Here is a 13,349-nt window from a genome sequence, read left to right as displayed (position 1 = left end):
ATCCCGTAGAGTTTGCCTTTTGGAGGTGTCGTTGCATGGGCTGGTTGTATTTTAGTTAACTCTTTTTGTCTGTGCAAGGATTACATTTTATTTGCTTTTTAATTTTTTTTTTTATTGCTTATTCGTATAAATACAAGTTGAGGTTTTGGGTCGCAGCCCAGTTACATTTTGATTCAGACAGAGTTTAATTTCCCCTTTTAAAAAGTGTTTTAAATAAGTTGGGCCATATGGAATAGAGTTGTTCATCAACCAAAGAAACTTGAAGGAATTTGAAAAATAAGGTTGCATATTTCTGGAGCCATTTCTTGAGTATTGAACCAGCACCAGTACTCAAACTCCTGATTCAGTCATTTCCTTTGTTGGGATCAAGACTTAATCCATCTATACCTGTGTTTTCACAGCTGCAAAATGGGAGCTACACCTATTGATGAGGTGCTTTACATATTTTTTTGGAAAGCCCTTAATTAAAAAAAAAAAGAAAAGCAGAGGAAGATCATTTGCAAGGGTAGTAAACAGTGCAAAATGTGTCTGAGAGAATACTGCATGTTGAATGGAGAGGCACATCTGAGAGAGATGCAGTGGCTAAAGGAGAGTGCAATGAGAAACTCCTGTGTTGCAGTTGATCCCTTCCCTGCTGCTGCTCTGAATTCTGCACGGTGAATGACATAAGCTCCACGTGGAGCAGTGCAGGAAAAGCTGCACAAAACCTGCCAGGATGGGCTGGAGCTGTCATGGAGTGTCAGGCCCAGCCTCTTTATGCCCCAGGTCTAGAGACAAACATGTGAGATCCAACACGGGTGATCTGCTAGTGAACAATTAACTTGGCAACATTCTCCTTCAGTTGGAGTCTGGATACCCTTTAGAGGAACGAAAGGGCTTCCCTGAGATGCCAGGTCTGCATGCTGACCCAGTGCTCCATTCTGGAGTCAGGCAGGAGCTGCAGGGGGGCAGTGCTGTTCTGTTAGCAGCACAGAGCCAAGAGTGTGGAGATGGAGGCCAAGCAGGGAGTTATGTAATGTATTCCCTAAGGAGCAGGGTAAGGATGGGATGGTTTCCTTCTGTCAAGACACAGAGCAGCTGTACAGTTGCTCTACAATGTTCTCCCTAGCCCTGGGTTGCTTAGGAGCAATCCAGGCAGGGAGTTGGGATCCTGTAATATCACAACCACCAATATCACTTTATTCCCATTCACAGCTAATTCCTTGGCAAATACTCCTTTGCCATATCCTCATAAAGAGTCTGAGAAGTAGAGCAGAGCCACTCTGGCTAGAAAGGGAAACCAGACTCGGTCTGTGGGGAGGGAAATGTTATGATCCTCCTGTGTGTCTCTCTCAGGGGTCTGATGAGTGACAATGTGGGGCTGCAGAGCATCAGGACAATGCAGAGGTTCTGGGTATAGAAAGTTGTCCAAGATAAAGCCAGGGAGGGGGAACTGGCTCAGAAGGGTTATCAATTTGTTCCATTTGGGTGAAATAAATAGGAAGACTGGAAGTGAAGGAAATAATCTGTGTAAAATAGTAGGTTTAATATTAGTTAAATCTGCATACTTGATCCTAGCCAAAAGGCTGAGAAAGAGGGAACAGACAGAGTTGAGTTATCCAGACTGTTGTTGGCCAGAACTGCATTTTGGAAGGTGATTGGCTGGTGACAATCCAAAATTATAGACAGTGAGTCGTGCAAAGGACATCAGCCAGGCTTTAATGGCTACAGGTGCTCAGGGCCCTGGCTTTAGTTCCCATCCTCAGATGCTGCCTCCGGAAGCACAAAAGGGATATACATATTTATGAAATACCAGGTTTTATCCACTTTTTTTCAACTTTTCCATTTCTGCTGCCAGTTTATTCTCCCTGAGGACAGACTGCTTTAAACCAGTATGTCTTCAAAGACAGAATGTCTGAAAACAATCGTTTTTATTCAATTCAACTTTTTAGGGCAAAAACTTGGTTTTCAGACAGTCAAGGCATTTAATCACTAATAATTTAGAAGATCAGAACACTAAGATGATCTTGTCATTAATACAGAAATACCCTAAATGTATTTAGCAAACAGATTTACATGTAACTGCTCTAGATGTGAATTTAGCTGTTTCAAATTAAATAATAAAACTATTTTATGGAGAACATGTGCAATTATTACTGGGACAGTAACTGTGTCAGGGATATTTTATTGCTCATCAGATATGTTCTTTCCATGAATTCATCTCTGATCCACTTGATGAAGTAGCAAAAATGTACTTCCATTATTTCCATAACATAAAATCTATTGGTTCTCAAGAACTTGAAGAGCCCAGGGCTGCATGTTTTGGGAAGAATTTCTTCACTGAAAGGGTGGTCAGGCAGTGGCAGGGGCTGCCCAGGGAGCAGCTGAGTTTAACAAATTCTTCATGGTTTGGCCTCACATGCTCCTGACATATCTCATGTGTAAAATGGGGATAATACAGCAGTGTTTGTGTAGTGCTGGGAGATAAGGAATCAGCATCAATCTTGCTCCATTACATAGGGGGAGTTATGTTTATGATTAGTTAATGAGAGTTATGATTATGATTATTGTTCCTCCTAGATGAATAATTTATTTATTTCACACAGCAGTAGCAAAGCACTCATCATTGTATTTTTAAAAAATCTCTGCCTTATAGACTGTGTTTGCCATGAAAGTTTTCTCTAACCATTGTTGAAATGTTTTAAAACTTGCAATTTGAAGCTATGCATAAATATCCATAGCTGATGCTGTGTGTGCCTGGGAAGGCAGAAAAGCTGACCTGATTACGTGTGTTCACAGATCTCTCTCTGCTTCACATTCTTGCAGACAGAACAACAACATAACTTTCTTCTTTCAGGATAGTTAATGTTCTGGCCCAGAAGTACAGCACCAGATGTGTTGCCACAGAAACAATTTAAAGGGAGAAGGAATTGTGAGCAAATTGTCTTTCTTGTGGAAAATGTTTGAGAGCCTCTCCTTGGTTTCCCTGTTTCTATCTATGTGTGTGCACAGCAGAGAATAAGGGACAATTTTGCTTTTGTTTCATACATCTGTTAGTGGTTTAAAATTCTCTATACAGGGTTGAAAATTGAAAAATATTCTATTATGGGCATGACTTACGTACCTCAGAGACATTTTTTATTAAATCCTGATTCATTTTTAGAAACATTTTTACTCTAAAAATGTGCAGTGTGCTAGCTGATTTACTTACCTCCACTTGTAAAATGCTTTGGAAAATATTTCCAGTAACAGTTGTTTCTGTGAAAGTAAGAAAACATTTGACTTTATAAAGTTATCCCAGATTTTGATGCTGAGAATTAGGGTCACATTCTCCTTACTACAATTGACATGCTGTTGAAAAGAGGGAATGTTTACAGCAAATATTTTGATTTAATCTTGCCTAGGAAGCCTTAAAGTAGCCAAAGCCCTTGATTTTAGCTAGCAGTTCTTTTGCTCAAAATAGTGGATACTCTATTCAACTTCTCAATTATTATGAAAATATTTGTCTGAACAAAATGCAATATGAATGTCCTTTTGACTTTTTTGACCACCACACAGCATCCTTATTCTACAGTTTTGCATTCTGTTTGGGGAGAGTGACGAGAGAAACACCCAGGAAGGCCCCAGCCCAGGCAAAATTTAAAAAAAGCCACAATCCACACATCAAGAGCCTTGTTTCCACAGTTCTTTGTCCTTCATGCATTTGGGAGGTCTTTGTCCCTGCACATTTTGAAATACTGCTGGCTGTGGAGCTGAAAGAGCCATAACTGGTTTATCCTATCAAAAGCCAAGGTGAAGTTCGTGTCTCTTTGGGGTGATGGAAAGATTTTGCCATATGCATTTGTATGGACAATGCTGCCCTGTGGTTTGGGAGGGAATGGACACACAGAGTTATCCCGAGAACCTCCTGTCCTATTCGTTTATTTAGTATTTCCCACTGTGAGATTTATGGTTATTAAATCTTTTTTCTTATAGCCATACTTTTAAATGCCCCTGAGTTTGGAAATACACAATTTATTACCTTTGTGACTCATTCTTATACAAATCTGGGGTCTTCACTTTTCCTTTAATGAAAATTATTTATAACAGAAATATTGGAGGTATCTCGGTATCCCAGAGTTAGGGGCAGTTGCTTATGCTTTTGAAAAGTTTTACCTTATTTCAAGTGTCCTGCCAGAGTACTGGGTTGAAATCTCTGAGCTCTAGGCTGCCTGCCATGTCCCACATTGGAGTTCTGGCAGCTCCACAGGCATCTACATCACCCAACAAGATCTGCCAGGCCGATAAGAAACTCATTGCTCTCTTGCATTCTTTCTTCAGGCACAACTCCAGCCCTGGGTGTGGAAGGAATGCAGAGCTGGGCCTAGAGCTTGTGTCTGCACAGGTTAGAAATGAACTTGCAGTGTGAAATGTGGCTCTGAATCTGCATCCCTGTTTTGCTGGGAAACCGCAGGTATTTGCATCCAGCCTTCTGGTTTGGGAGCTCTTTGGGGTGGAATCACTCCTTACATTTACCAGCTGATCCAAAGGTCCCCTTAATTAGTTCACATCTCTGCTGTTTGATCCCATGAGAAGGCAGCTTGGTGTTTCCTCAGGCAGTAGAGCTTTCCCAGACAGACATTGTAAACTAGAAATATAGGTACTTGTAATTTTCTTTAAAACCTCCTTTGGGCCTGAAATGTCTTGTGCTTGGTTTCAATCCAGTATTGACTAAGACTGGAAAGTGTGAATAATGTCAGTTCAGCTGTATTTGAGTTATTCAAATGAATTTTAAAACTATGTACTTTCCACTTATATTTTTCCATAATTCTCTGCACTTACATAACCTCTGTTTTATTATTGGAATTGCTACAGGCTTGAAGAGGGAAATACAATTTTCCGATACTGGGCCTGAACAGATAAACAGGGAGGTAATTCCAAGGCCTGAGTGTGCTTTAAAATCTGAATGTTTGCTGCTTTAGTGTTGGCATGAATAGGTTTGTACTTCAACTAGTGCAGAAAAAACACCACCTCAATAACCTTCAGTTTCCCCATGCACTGGATTTCTGAAATGTTTCCATGACGTCATTGAAATTTTAACAAAAAGAGTTTAGAAGCTTTCTCCATATTATAAGGAAGGATTTTGTTTGATGAGATCTGTAAAGCTAAAATAGTAGGCTGGGGTTTTCCAAAAGAATTGTCACTCAGGGATATTCCAAATACAGCTGTTTGAGTAATCATTGCAATCCAGTGCATGGATGTGACTGAGACTTGATCTCTACAGGAAGTTCAGAGGCTTTTCTAAAGTTTTGAAGGTAGCTGGTTTGTAGCAAGTTAGTGACCTGTTTTCTACATTGGAAGCCAAAAGAAGAGCAGTTACACTGGATGGATCATGTGTGAAAACCCCTCGGTTTGAGTCCATCAGTGACACCCAGTGTGATGTATGTCTGTTGGATGGATCCGTGTAGCTGCACATTGCTGTGGGCCTTCTCAGTGCTGTTAGCACAGCACCCAATGCCCAGACTTTATGGGAATCTCTCACTAGGCTTTTGTTGTGCTTTGTCTGAAATGGAGCCCCAGCCACTGATCTGGAAGGTGATGCCACCTCTGAAGAGCCCTGGCATAGAGAAATACCCCTTCAGTGATGCACAACAGCATTGAGACAATAGAGCTGTCCTTTGTGTAACTCTGCTGAGGTCATTGGAGCTCCTTCCTAATTCCACTGAGGCCCTGTTGTGCCTCTCCCTTTTTCTGAAGGGTTCACATGCCAATGTGTTGTGCAACAACATAATTTGTTAACAAATAATGAAGAATTTAAATAACTTTAGAAAATCAGTGTGGGCATCCCAGCTGCCTGCAAACAAACAGCAGAAGTGCAAAACATTTAAGCAGCAATGCAAAGTATCTCAAATTTGCTTGAGCTCAGGTTCTTCAAGAACAAAACCACAATTGTAAGGAGTATGTGCTCTGCAGTAGAAGGCTTTGGATGAGAACACACACTGCATCTTCTGGTAAGGTCTCCAGTTCAGACATAATTTCTGTGCCTGTTTTCTCCAGAGTTGTAGTAACACATGATGAATCTCTTCCCCATGTGTGTGAATCTGACTACTTTTATTTTCATTTAAAGCAATAAGTGAGGATACTTTGACCTGTAATTGACAAATTATGTTTACAATACAGTAAAACTGTATCTTGTAAAAATATCTCTCTTGAGTAAGCCAAGTCATATAGAGCAAAACTCCACTTTTTTGTTAGAACAATGAATGCACGGCCTGCCACTGCTGCTGTAATTGTGTCAGAATCTGCATTTAATCCTGGATCTGAATTTGTGTATTGCTGGAATCACTCACCAATATGTTTTGTATCTGAATGGCCATTTCTGAGCTTTGAAGATCACCCGAGGGTGACTTTCTGCCGGGAAGGTCTCTGGTCTGTGCATTCTCCATGGCTGTTCTGCGGAGGATCAGCAGTGGAGTTCAGAAGATCACTGGTCCATTTGCTGATGGTTGGAGGGTCAGATTGCATGTGTGGGAGAAGTGCCAGGAGCAGAGAACATGCCAGGGACAGGGAGTTCTTCCTGCTGCCTCTCCAGCCAGGCCTGGCTCCTCGTTAAGGGGCAGACTCATCACTGGTGTGCTTGCAGCACCTTCCAGCAGCAGGGATACTGCTGCCATCATCTCAGGCTTGTCTGGCAGGATGCTGGGGATTACATCTTTCACGAATCAGGCTTGTCTGATGCCAGAAAGGCAGATCAGTGCACATGTAGTGCCTTTGGTATCACTGGAGTCATCACAAGACTGAGATATTTAACTGTTTTGCCTACATGTTGTCCTGAAATGTCATGTTCTCTGCTGGGGTTCTCATCCATTACCAGGACTCCTTAAATTAACTATCAAGTAGGAGTTGGACTTGATGATCCTTGTGGATCCCTTCCCACTCAGGGTATTCCGTGAGTCTCTGATAAAGCAATTCATTCTGGGAGAAGTTCTGTAGTAAATAATGGCAATTTTGGATAGCAGTGAGGTGCTGGTAGTGCAGACACACAGGCAGTGTTCACGTGGAAGGTTTTTTTACATTACCTGCAGACTGCTAATACCTTTCAAAACTGGACTAGATGTCTTTAAACCAACAAAGCTTTCTTGTGTAGTTGTATAGATCTTGTTACAGATTTTCTGGCATAGCTGTGAGGAATGTTGAACAATGAAACCCATAAAGATACAGTTATGCTGGCAAAACACTCCTGTAGGATCACTCCATTTGCCAGGATTGCCTGTGTCTTTTGGGGAGAGAGATAGAAATAAACTGGCAGAAGAGCTCAGCTATTACTTCTGCTGGAGTTTTGTTTGGTACTTACATGTAGATGCTGAGTAAAGCAGTCCAAGGTCTAAGAAAAACTCCTTGTGATGCTGAAAAATAGGAAACACTAAGCAGATGTGTTAGTTGCAGTAAAAGCTTTGGGTCCTCAGGGAACAAACAATTGGGTTCACAGTCTTTGAAGAAGTCTGAGACTGAGAGCTGATTGATTTTTTTTGTGCACAAAGCTGAAATGCATTTTCATGAGTGACTCTTGCCGTGTTTGTTGATGGTATTCATAACATTTCAAGGGACCTTAAATTACATTAGCTTTTGGCCTAAATGTTGAAGTGGTTTGATCTCAACTGATCCTGCTGAGCAACTTCTGCGTAGAACTTCCAGTTGTGTCTGCCTTTTTCTTTCCAGTGAGTAGCTCTCGAGTGCTTGGGCTGGGTTGTAGGGGGGGCTGACATTTCCAGGAATTTGTTATCTCTGGCAGGAGCCTCATTACTGTCAGTTATTGATAAGTGGCAAAGTAAACATGTTGCTGATGAGACAGTGCACCTCCAGTGGCCCAGCACTAGTCTGATTTCACTGCACACAGTGGTCCTCCAGAGAAAAATTCTTGTACCACTCATTAACTTCTAAAATTGTCTTTACTGTATGATTTTGGTTATAACTTATCTACTTCTTGCTCCCTTCTAATGAAGAGGGTTTTTTTCTTGTTTACAAATTTCAGTCACATTAGTGCCATCACTTCCAAGTCTTGCTGGAAATGCGTCTGAAGTAAGTGTGGCAACTATGTAACTTTAATGAATATGAAAAGGGAGTTTTCACATGACCAGATTCTTTCTATTTGCTGCCTGTGAAATACTTGAATTAAATAGCAATAACAAAAACACGGGGCTGAAGACAGGGAGTTTCTAGAGGCCGAGGCAGATCTCAGTCAGTTATTCTGATGGAAGTCACAACCGCTCTGCTTTGGAGATGTGCTGTCAGAACTGGTTTTGTCAGCTCTCCCTGCCCGACTTGCAGCAAAACAACTGCTTTAGAAAAACCACTTGAAACAGTCCTTGCTAGGAGGACTTTTTTAGGCTGGAAGAGATTTAAGGGGCACTCCAGGAAGTAACAATCACTGTAGGTTTTGTAGTGTTTCCTGGGCAAATAATGCTCAGAATCAGTACACAAGTTTGTCTCCTCTGATTTTATAATTTTCCAGAGAGTATTGCTGTAATTCTGTTTGGGTTTGAAACAATCCAAAGCTGTCTTCTAGGCAGGACCAGACTGACAAAACTTGAATATCTGGTTTAAAAGTAAATGTAGTCCAGTTTAGGCTGCCTTTTCCTCAGCTGCTCACTGCACCATTTGTACCCCAATGCACATTATTCTTTCAGCTGTTTCCAAAGCCATCTCCTTTTGAATGTTTAATATCTTAGAACCAATTAGTTCCATTTTGTTTTCTTTGGGTAGTTTGCAATTAAACATTCTTTCAAGTGGGCTTTATTTAGCTAATTCCATCACAAAAATAAGCTCTAAGGGAATGAAGAGAAGTTCAAGCTAGCCAATGTTTATTTTTATTATTAATAATTTATATTATGGGAGTCCTCAGGGGAACTAGGGCCCCACTAAACCCAGTTTCCTCTGCATGTAATGATTGTGTCGCACAAGACTTTATTCAGCAGAAGATTCCTTTTTGCTGCTGTGGCTCAGTGCAAGGGACCTGCTCCATGCTAGGGAAAGGACTGATGAAGAGCACACAAAGACAAATCAAGAATCATTATTTTAAAGAAGCTTAAGCTAGGAACCAGGGGGAAAATCTGATGCATCTTTTCTAAAAATGAAAAAAAAAAAAAGCCACGCTAATGTGTTTTTCCAGTTTGAGTGCCAAATGATGACCTCCAAGGCCTTGTTCATCATCTCTGAAGTGATGGCAATGCTCCCAGTGACTTTGATGGGAGCAAGACTGGGCACAGAAGTGAAGGTCCTAAAAATCTTATCTCTTGCTGAACTACAAGCAGAGGACTCTTTGTATTTTAAAAACACACTGGTGGGCAAAGTTAGTTTAAAAAAATATTCTCATTTAGTCAGATTTATATCAGCAGTTACGATTTTCACAGGGCCTGATCCTCAATAATTGGTCTGCTTTATATTTTGCATGAGTCTTGAGAGAAGTAATTTTTAATCCCTTCAGAGCTGTCAAATGCTCAGGTGACACACAGCCAACACCTGGGTTTCTGTAGATGGATTGGTCTGATGGGTTAGAGCAGCAGCACCACAAATTTTCCTCCTGGAGGAATTGCCATCCTCCTCCCATTGCTTAGTGTGGAAGCATCAGGCTTTGCAGCACTCTTTCCATAATTCCAAAGGCAAGATCTAGACAGGAGTTTTCCTGACCATATTCCTGTCCTCATTAGCTCAGTTTAAAGGGGGTGAGACATCTGGTTCCAAGTACAGCTGTGTGGTTAGGATGGAGGGCTTTTTCTCTCCACAGAAAAATCACTAAATCTGGCCATTTAAGACACAGATTTTATAGGAGCTAGAGCTGGGCTGTGCAAAGTTCACCTCATTAAAAACAAGCCCAAACCAAGTAAAAGCAGAGAATAACAGCATAAAAAATGTGGGCCATGAATGTCAGAGCATGTGTATTAGGAACTGGTAAGAAGTGAAGGGAAAAGTACAGCTATACCCACATACATTCAAAGTCCTTGGTTTTTTCCACAAATAAATGGCTTTAAGGCATAAACTTTGTCTCTCTTCTATTTCCCTCTTCTATGAAATTTTATATACTCTTCCTCTTCTTCCAATCTTCTTTGGGATAGTGATCCTAACTTAGCAACTTCATTATTTCTGTGGCACAAGATTATTTTGGTAACATTTATGGGAATAAATCAAGGTTGCCATAGGAAGTGGGCTGGATGGTTCAATCCACGGACAATTTTGCTGGTCAGACAGGTAAATGACAGTTTGTCCCACTTCAGAAGCACCAGGAGATTGTGATTCACAGAGTTCAGTCTTTGAAGATAACAAATTACACCCCACATGCTGTTGGACATCAGATTTCACTCTGGCTGGAAGTTTGTCATCTGATTTGGTTAATAAATCCTCCTCAGTGTAATAACCAAAACATTTATCTGTCCGTCATGGTGGCTGCTATTGAAACTTAGCCTCAGGACTTCCCACAACCCTAAGGTTGAGATAAAGGACCTTCCTTATGTCATAATTAAACTGGGCATGGGCTCCTGCATGAGAAGGCTGGCTGGATGGATGGAGACATGATCACACCTGATAAGTATGTTTGTAACACACATTCAGGCATAGGTCAGGGAAAACAAGGAGAATGAGGTGTGTATTACAGAGGAATGATCCCTGGGGTTTGTAATTCAGGAGGAACCTCTCAAGGCCAGAACTGGTGGGATTCAGTGCCTTGCTGCCAGGCTAATTTCCCTTTGTCCCAAATGGAGGAGGCTGTTCTTCACTCATAAACTGCTCTCCCTCAGCGCCATCTGCTTCTGCTCGTTGGGAATTTGGGCTGCAGAGCTCTTACAGTGGGGCTGACTGCACCCTCCAGTTCTGCCAGCGCTGGAAAAGCTGCGACTCAGGCCAGCCTGTGGAGCTGCCACATTCCTGAATCCCTGATTCAGCCTTGCGAGTTTGTCAGCAAGCTGGAAATTGAAACCAGAACAGCACAGGGAGGCCTGTGCTCGTAAATCAGCTGGTAATGGGTGGATTGTCCTGTGCCTCCCCCAGGAGGAAAGCCAGAGTCCATGGAGGAGCTCCCAGCACCTCAGAGAGCTGTGACACTGGCAGGCACAAGAATGTGGCCAAGGGGTGTGCCATGGGCTGGCAAAGCATGGGAACCAGGATTTGGTTATGTGCAGTCGCTGCTTCTTTTCTTGGTACAGCATTGCCAAAACACCAGAGTGGGATTTACAGCCTGCTGTGGTTCCAAGGAACACATTTCCATGAGGGAAAGGGGCACAGTCCATGGGGTGATCCATGCTGAGCTCCCCCTGAGCTCCCTGGCAGCTCATGCTGCTGCTGGGAGGCACCAAGTGGCCACAGCATCATGTCTTGGAAAATAATTTCCAGGTCATTAACTAGGTCAGGCCAACTTCTGCTGCTGGATTCTACTGGGAATCTGGAATAAATGGCTGATTAATTTCCTCTGGATGTGCACACTGTCACTGAGAAAGAACTTGGAGCTGTGTGCTGAGATGGAAAGTGATGGGAAATACAGGAACATTTGGGGTACAGGCTTGAAAAGCAGCTCATCCTGGACTTGAAAGCTGAGTCCTGTGTTCAAAGAGCCCCCTAGAAATAAGGCCATCAGACCTGACCTTCAGCATGGGACAAGCTGTCTGAGAGCACTGCCTATGATATTTAAATTTATTGCTGCCTGGGAAGCCTGGACTCCTGAATGCCATTTCCAGAAGCTGGCATGAAGCTATGGGAGGCCAAATGACTAAAGCAATAACTTGGATCAAAGCTGTTTGTCTGATTTTCTTTTAATGGCTTGAGGATGGCTAGGAGGTAAGCATGTCAGATCTGCAGTATTTAAATATATATTCAAGAGCTGAATCTGCATAGATGAAATTTGCAGAAGTACCAAAACTAGTTATGCACTGAAGTTCTGTCTTTCTAAATAATGGAAGCTCTGAATATAATTCTTTTAAAAAATCAGTTGAAGTAGCTCCTAAGAGCCTAACCTACGAGAATGGGACTATATTCATGAAGCATTTGACATTTTCAAAATATGACCTGACAGATGTAAGTTTGGTGCAAAGTAAAGGGCCCATTTCATAATCTAAATTAAACAGGCTTAGGTCAAGAAGTTCTGTGGAATATGTGCAGCTACACAGGGGAGAAAAGGCTTCCATCTGCAGCAAAACTGTGATGTAATTGCTCATATTGCTCAATCTTAACCCAGCAGAAATGTCTGATGAATGGGTGGAAGCTGTTTGTGTCTCTTGTCTCCCTTCTCACAAATCTGTTTTCCCAGATAAAAACTCAATATCAAGCACACATTTCCCATGTCTGTATCTGCAGGGTTCCCCTCTGTGGTGTGCAGTTGGAGTTACACGGGTTGGTGTGAGACAGCAGCTTTACAGAGTGATACCCACAGGTCAGAATCCCTGGGTTTGACTGAATTACATCAAACCTGGTCAGATTCTGCTGGGAATCCTTGTGCTGGGAGTTCTTTCCACAGACAGGGTTTGTCTGAAGAAAGGATCTCTATCTGGGTGAAATGTTGTGTTAAAATATTTTGAGATGTATTCTGAGATCAAGGGCACTGTGTGTCTCCCTAATTCAAATGATTTTTCTTCTCTTGAAAAAAACCAGATACATTTTTCTTAGTTCTGCCAATAACTATATAAATAGAATGTTTGTCAAACAACTGAACAAAAACGCTTAAATTGTAAGGGGTTTGAATGATAAATTTGTAGTGTTTACGTAGCACAGTAGACATTGCTACTGAGGTCAATGGTTTTCCTGAGGAATGCTGGAGAGCAAAGATTAAATACAGTGTGTATTTTCCCAGTGGATTCAACCCGGGCTGTGCCCAGACGGTCACTTCACTCCTGCTCCACTCAGCCACCTTCAGGGGAGGAGGGCTGAGGCAGAGGCAGGACTTTATCACCTCTCCTTCATTTAATGGTCTGGATTCTTTACATGTCCAACACTGCAAAGTAAGTGCCAAAGCACTTCCTTTCCACGTTTCCAGCTATTCCACAGTGCATTGAAATCACAAAAACTTCAGTGGTTCAGGCCTAGAGCACTCCTGAGACTTTGTTCAAAATGTTTGACAGGATTGTAATACAGTGTGGCAATCTGGTTTCTTTTCTTTATCAGTGTTGTGGAAGACAAATGCCATTGTCTGCTGCAAGTGTTTTTGGATACCACCCATCAGCAGCGTTCAGAAGGGTCAGTTAATCCCATTGTCCCTAAATTTTGAAATAAGCTAGAAGAAAAATAATTGTGAGCTCACCAATGTGATGGTAGACAAGCCACAGCTAGAAGATAAAACAGCTCTCTTGTCTTTCCAAGTAAAGCAAGTGTAATATTCACAAATAAAATTATGTACAGAAATAACCAGGGTC

The 13,349-nt window shown here is 41.9% G+C and overlaps 1 protein-coding gene across 5 annotated transcripts in view; it reads left to right on the top strand.

Moving 5' to 3' along the window:
* Nucleotides 1–13,349, top strand: part of RIPOR3 (RIPOR family member 3) — a 49,488-nt gene that overhangs the window by 9,176 nt on the left and 26,963 nt on the right. The window contains exon 1 of one of the 5 annotated variants that reach the window (XM_085079028.1): nucleotides 4,300–4,363. The exons of 3 other annotated variants lie outside the window; for them this stretch is intronic. The gene's annotated coding sequence lies outside the window, so the exon portion shown is untranslated. Of the gene's footprint in view, nucleotides 1–4,299; nucleotides 4,364–4,414; nucleotides 4,433–13,349 lie in introns of those variants that run through there. One more of the 5 variants, XM_085079029.1, reaches the window with a different exon arrangement.

Source organism: Lichenostomus cassidix, chromosome 20 (assembly GCF_008360975.1).
Source record: "Lichenostomus cassidix isolate B80296 chromosome 20, HeHo_3.0, whole genome shotgun sequence".
In the NCBI taxonomy this organism is placed as follows: domain Eukaryota; kingdom Metazoa; phylum Chordata; class Aves; order Passeriformes; family Meliphagidae; genus Lichenostomus; species Lichenostomus cassidix.
This window is presented reverse-complemented; position numbering and strand designations above follow the sequence as displayed.